At 36.6% G+C, this 6848-nt stretch overlaps 1 long non-coding RNA gene across 1 annotated transcript; it reads right to left on the bottom strand.

The window, feature by feature from the left end:
- Positions 1-1433: 1433 nt before the first annotated feature.
- On the bottom strand, positions 1434-2625 carry LOC138882257 (uncharacterized). Its single transcript, XR_011403739.1, has 2 exons — positions 2470-2625; positions 1434-1698 (listed from the first exon to the last, which is right to left on the bottom strand). It is a non-coding gene; the product is annotated as an uncharacterized lncRNA (long non-coding RNA).
- Positions 2626-6848: the final 4223 nt, after the last annotated feature.

Here is a 6848-nt window from a genome sequence, read left to right as displayed (position 1 = left end):
CAAAATATAAGTTAATTTTATGTTGCTAAGGTTTTCTAATATATGATTTTATTTTTGAGAGGAGAAAAATTCCAATTATAATATGTCTAAGTCGCTTAAATATTACTCTTCATTTTATGTCCCCTTCCATTTTTCATTGTTGGTTTTCACCTAATTAATCAAGTAATTCTTTTTGTGTTTTTTTAATTTAGCTTTCACTTTGCAAGATGTTTTGATAATATTTTTTTCTCTCTTAGACTTGTATATACACAGAGATAGTTACGTTGATTATTTCAATATTTTAGTTTCACTTGGTTTTTAAACTTGATTATGATGTTTGTAGTTGTGTACATTGTTGCAATTCTTTTGTCTAAGCCCACAAATTTATTAGTTTTAAAATATCTTATAATATGAAATAAGTCATAGCATATAAGACATATTATGAATTTGGGGCACATGCATAGATTCTTCATAGAAAATTAGCTTATTACAGAAATTTACGAGATTCTGTTTCAAATTAGTGCATAAGTAGTTCAAAATAAAACTTGTCACACCCCTTTTTACCCCTCCAAGAGATAAGTGTAAAATGTTATGGATTGTGGGTTAAAGAGCTTTTCCAATTAAAGTGACAAATTTGAAGTAGGGATTATTTTATTTACAGAGTCGCCACTTGGAATTGATTTCTACTGGTGTTCCAAGTCACCTTTTATTTGAATCCCTATTCAAAAGTAGGTTTGACTCTATTATTATTGGTCTGCGAAAACAAAGTCCGGGTAAGGAATTCTGTTTACCGGGGAGAAGGTGTAAGGCATTCCCTGAGTCTCGTGGTTCTAGCACGGTCTCTTTATTGACTACATTTGGCTTGAATTAAACTTGGATAAACTGTGGTTTATTTGATTTTTATGCTTTTCTTATGTCCGTTTTTATTTATTTTTAAAAAAAATTAAAGAAAAGATTTGAATAATAATCTACAACTTAACTAATGAGAGAAAATTATTGTTATGAGTACTAATTTAAAAGATGAGAGTAATGAGAGAAAATTATCAATTGACATTACTTAAAACTAGTAAGATGTGAGCTTGTCTTGACATTGAATGAGGCAGCCCACTATTGGGTTGATGGAGTCAAATGGGCTCATGTCCAAGACAAAATTCAAAAGCCCATATGCTTTTGGACTTTAAATCTGCAGATATGGCCTTTTAAAGCTATGTTACAGATTTGACCATATCTTGCTATTTGCAATCCGTAGCCAACTATTTACAAAAATAAGTTTACAGATTGTCTTTCTAATCTACAACTTAACTACCTTACTAAATAAGTATTTTTTAAGAGATAAGAAAAAAGATTATTGGGACTCTAAAATATAATAATAATAATAATAATAATAATAATAATAATAATAATAATAATAATAATAATGAAAACTTAGCTTGGTGACAACAAAGGGACAAACATGGTTACAAGGGTTCAAATTTTAATATATATGCTCTTTTCAGACAACAAAATGTCAGTGGAATTATATCTAATGCTTTGCAAAAATAAAAATAATTAAATATGCTTAACACAATTTAATTAACTAACATATCATTATAACATTAGCAAACATTCAAGAGCATATAAAAATGAATTACAATAGAAGGATAAAGCTACTAATATTTTTCAGCTTCATTATCTTTCATTCCAACTCGATTTTATGAGTTTACATGGTCCGAAAATTACCTGGACAGCAGAAAGAAGAACAAATACAGCAAAGTCAGCTCTTTCCAAAATCAACAGCAAAACAATTAAACGGGTAGCAACAACAGCAAAAGACAGCGACAACCGGCAGATTCAAACTCAAGAAAATAAACTAGAAATACCCCAGCAAAACAGTACAATTATGTAACTCCAGAAAAATCTTTCAAGACTACTTTCACTTAAGAATCAACTCACAAAAGCTGCTAAGGGATATTATAGCTACTGATTTTTTCTCTTTTTTGTGTGTCTAGAGCTCCCTCAGTAAGATGGAGTGTCCTCCTTTTATATCAAAACAATCAGCTATTTCAAAAAAAATTAAAAATCAATCTTTTTGACAGATTTTTCTACAAAATCTGCTCTTAAATTCAAAATGCCAGATTTTCTGGTTCAAATCTTGTCAAGTATTTCAAACAAAATCTGCTCTCCACTATTCAAAGACAGACTTTTATTCAAACACTGTCCAAAGGTCTACATTTTCTTACCAAACAATTTGACTTTTGAGTGTTGTACTCAAAGAGTCTTGAAGTAGTAAATAAACAATCAAACAAGTACCATATACTCTTAAGTATTTTTCACTACCTCACTTTTATCAACACAAAACTATTTTACTACTTCAACAAGTGCAAAAACAGAAAATTTGACATTTCAAACTTCAAAAACTAATGCTAAAATAATTAATAATAGACAAAAATAAGATCTGAAAAAATAAAAATAAAATAAAAAATCAGCCACGAAAAATAATAGGATTTTTACCATTTTATAATTCAAGTGACCGAAAAAATGGTGGTATGCCAAAAGAGGGTGTTCGGGGAGGTCGTCGGAATTTGGCCGGATTTTGATCGCCGGATTTTCATGGTGAAATTGACATCAATAGCTAGGTCTTGAGGAGCTCTATCCATTGATGTGAGTATTGTGGGCTAGTAGTGGTTGGAGCTTCAAGAATTTGGGCAAAAAAGTGACAGGAAAGTTTCCTAGATCTAAGATTCAAGAAGTTTGAGGGATTTTTGAAGGATTTGGTTTGGAGATATGAAAGGAGAAAGTTGTGGAGATTACATGGTGTGAATTTGGAGGTGTTTGGAGGTGGTTTGCCGCCGGCGGCGATTTTCGGCCAGCGGCGGTGGGCGGAGCTGGGGCGGGGTAGAGAGAGTGAAGAGAGAGAGAAGAGAGAAGAAGGAGAAAAGAATTATGGGTGAAAATGAGGATAATTTTCAGATTTTTGAGGCTTTAAATACCTAAGCCAAGAGTGAATGAGATCCATTGGATCAAGATGGAATGGATGAGTATGATTTGATCTTGTTTCATTTAGTGAAACGACATAGTTTTGAGCCAAAACTACGTAGTTTCAGACCCTTTCAATGGCAACCCTTTATCTTGCACTCTTGGACATTTTTTCTTTCAAATTTGGCCAAATTTCTTCCTTAATACTACTTATTAAACTAATTTTACACAAATAAATTAATTAGATAACTTATTCTAATGATCAATTAACTAGATTAATTCACCAACTGAACAACTAGTTAATTCTTAAAATGCACAAATGAAGAAAGAACTATTTTTTTTAGTATTTTATGATAGGAAATATGCAATTAAAATCACAAAAATTGAGAAAATAATTAAAATAACAAAACACTAATAACTTTAGGAGGTGTTAAATAGTGCAAAAATTAGGTGTGCACAGCTGCCCTTCTTTGCTCGAGAACATGAAGAGTTTTCGTGCAAAGAAAAGTGAATGCCATAGCTAATTTTTGCTCACATGTCACTCCAATGGAAGCAAATTTTTTTTTTTGAAAAAAAAGTGACCGAACCTTACTTCCGAGGCTGCCTACATATCCTTGGCTATAAAGAAATCAGGTCAGTGTAGTTCTGGAAAAACTTGGTAGCTGGGACTACTGGACACTAGAGTTAAGACTGTTTCTGCTGTTGCTGTCGTTGTTGCTATTGCTGTTACTTGCTTCTTACATCAAAAAAGAAAAAGAGAAGAGTACTATATATGTCTGCAAACTAAGAGTACAAAATTCCTATCTATGCGTCTTCTGGAGTCAAATCTTGATTCTTGACCTGCTCGCTTGCGTTGACCTTAGATTGGATTTTGATACTCTTTGAAGAAACGATTATGACTCTACCTGAGCGAAGAGTACTTCTACCCGAAAACTATGAGCTGGATCCCCCTAGGCGAAACAATTCTACCTGAGTTAAGCTACGTAAAACACCCTGAGCGAAGAGTCCTTCTACCCGGAAATTATGAGCTGGATCCCCTAGGCGAAACGGTTCTACCTAGGTTAAGCTACGTAAAATACCCTGAGCAAATAGTACTTCTACCCGGAAACTAGGAGCTGGATCCCCCTAGGCGAAACGGTTCTACATGGGTTAAGCTACGTAAAACACCCTGAGCGAAGAGTACTTCTACCCGGAATATGAGCTGGATCCCCCTAGGCGAAACGGTTCTACCTGGGTTAAGCTACGTAAAACTTTTGAAGAGTACTTCTACCCGAAAACTATGAGCTGGATACCCCTAGACGAAATGGTTCTACCTGGGTTAAGCTACGTAAAACACCCTGAGCGAAGAGTACTTCTACCCGGAAACTATGAGCTGGATCTCCCTAGGCGAAATGGTTCTACCTGGGTTAAGCTACATAAAACAACCTGAGTGAAGAGTACTTTTACCCGGAAATATGAGCTGGATCCCCCTAGGCGAAAAGGTTCTACCTGGGTTAAGCTACGTAAAAACAACCTGAGCGAAGAGTACTTCTACTCAAAACTATGAGCTGGATCCCCCTAGGCAAAAAGGTTCTACCTGGGTTAAGCTAATGTAAACCAACCTGAGCGAAGAGTACTTCTACCCGAAAATATGAGCTGGATCTCCCTAGGAGAAAAGGTTCTACCTGGGTTAAGCTACGTAAAAACAACCTTAGCGAAGAGTACTTCTACCCAGAACTATGAGCTGGATCCCCCTAGGCGAAATAGTACTACCTGGGTTAAGCTAATGTAAAACAAGCTGAGCGAAGAGTACTTCTACCCGAAAATATGAGCTGGATCCCCCTAGGCGAAAAGGTTCTACCTGAGTTAAGCTAATGTAAAACAACCTGAGCGAAAAGTACTTATACCCGGAAATATGAGCTGGATCCCTCTAGGCGAAAAGGTTCTACCTGGGTTAAGCTACGTAAAAACAACCTGAGCGATGAGTCCTTCTACCCGGAACTATGAGCTGGATCCCCCTAGGCGAAAAAGTTCTACCTGAGTTAAGCTGCGTAAAAACAACCTGAGCGAAGAGTGCTTCTACTCGGAACAATGAGCTGGATCCCCTAGGTGAAAATGTTCTACCTGGGTTAAGGTTTGGTGACATTCGTTCTTTTAAAATCACCATTCTGCATGCTGTGTTCCTGCTTCAAACAAAGAAATATTTGTGAGTTTTCAAAGTGGTGGTTGGTTTTGTGGCCTTGATTGTTTTAATCAATTGATCTCGGCCCTTTCAACTGAACCTGGTTGCTTCCTGAATACCGATTGCCTTTCTGACTCTGGAGAAACTCTAGCTTATCTAGACTTTGTCATGATGATTGGTTGGTGGAAATCAACCTTTTCGACTTTATCTTGCCTTCGTAGGCCTTTTCCTTCTGATTTCTCTCTTTTTTCTTCTTTTTTTATATTCTTTTTTTTTTCATCATTTTTTTTCTTTTCTTTTCTTCGGAGCATTGGGGAACTTTCGACTCCTCAAACTTTGCTGCAACGGCTAGTCGCGTGGGACTTAACCTTTTCCAATTTTATTTCGCCTTCGATGGCCTTTCTTTTCTGGCTTCTTTCTCCCAACTTCAAATTCAGAGCATTTGGGATGCCTTGGCTTTTTTCAACTCTTTGCCGAGACGGTTAGCCACATGGGACTCAACCTTTTCAACTTCATTTGCCTTTATAGGCACTCCATTTGATTTTCTCTTTCTAAGAGTTTTGATTACGAAGCATCGTCCGCCATGGCTAGTCGGGGTCGACTTGATGCCCGTATGAGACTGGGTGCCTTTCTGCATATTAGCTCGCACCAAATGAGAACCCTATAAATCAGTCTTGCCACCCTTTCTTTGTCTTAGTTTCGGAACAGTGTTAAACCGAAAGGGATTCAAAGAAAACAAACAATGGAATGGAGAATGAGTTTAAAACAAGAAGTGTCCCTTCCGGGGAAAGGAAAGAAGGACGTATCTGGAGTACATGCGGACTTCAATGAACATGACATGCCTTTTGGACTGGATGCCTGATCTGTGTAAACCGTCCGACTCTCAGAAATTCATCACAATTTTTTCCTCAAAATCGAGAAACCTTGCCAGGACTCTGTCGGTGCCGATGACTGTAAGGATCCTCTTTTCGATCAGGGGCGCCCTTTGCGGGTTTTCACAAGTTGACCTCTCTTATTTTTCTTCTCACCTTATAGTGCTCTTTACGAGTTTTCACTAAAACGACTCTCTTATTTTTCATTTCTCTTCTTACCATCGCCTCATGGTGCCCGTGTGAGTTTTCACCAATAAGACTCTCTCATTTTATTTCTCTCATTTTTATTGCATCGAATCCAAGTAGTCTTCTTCTCTGATTGAAGGATTTGGTTTGGAGATATGGAAGGAGGAAGTTGTGGAGATTACATGGTGTGAATTTGGAGGTGTTTGGAGGTGGTCCGCCGGCGGCGGCGATTTCTGGCCAGCGGCGGTGGGTGGAGCTGGGGCGGCGTAGAGAGAGTGAAGAGAGAGAGAAGAGAGAAGAAGGAGAAAAGAATTATGGGTGAAAATGAGGATAATTTTCAGATTTTTGAGGCTTTAAATACTTAAGCCAAGAGTGAATGAGATCCATTGGATCAAGATGGAATGGATGGGTATGATTTGATCTTGTTTCATTTAGTGAAACGACGTAGTTTTGAGGCAAAACTACGTAGTTTCAGACTCTTTCAATGGCAGCCCTTTATCTTGCACTCTTGGACACTTTTTCTTTCAAATTTGGCCAAATTTCTTCCTTAATCCTACTTATTAAACTAAGTTTACACAAATAAATTAATTAAATAACTTATTCTAATGATCAATTAACTAGATTAATTCACCAACTGAACAACTAGTTAATTCTTAAAATGCACAAATGAAGAAAGAACTATTTTTTTTAGTATT

This window comes from Nicotiana sylvestris, chromosome 11, assembly GCF_000393655.2.
Source record: "Nicotiana sylvestris chromosome 11, ASM39365v2, whole genome shotgun sequence".
Taxonomy (NCBI): Eukaryota; Viridiplantae; Streptophyta; class Magnoliopsida; order Solanales; family Solanaceae; genus Nicotiana; species Nicotiana sylvestris.
Note: the sequence above shows the minus strand (reverse complement) of the source record. Positions and strands in the feature narration are given on the sequence as shown.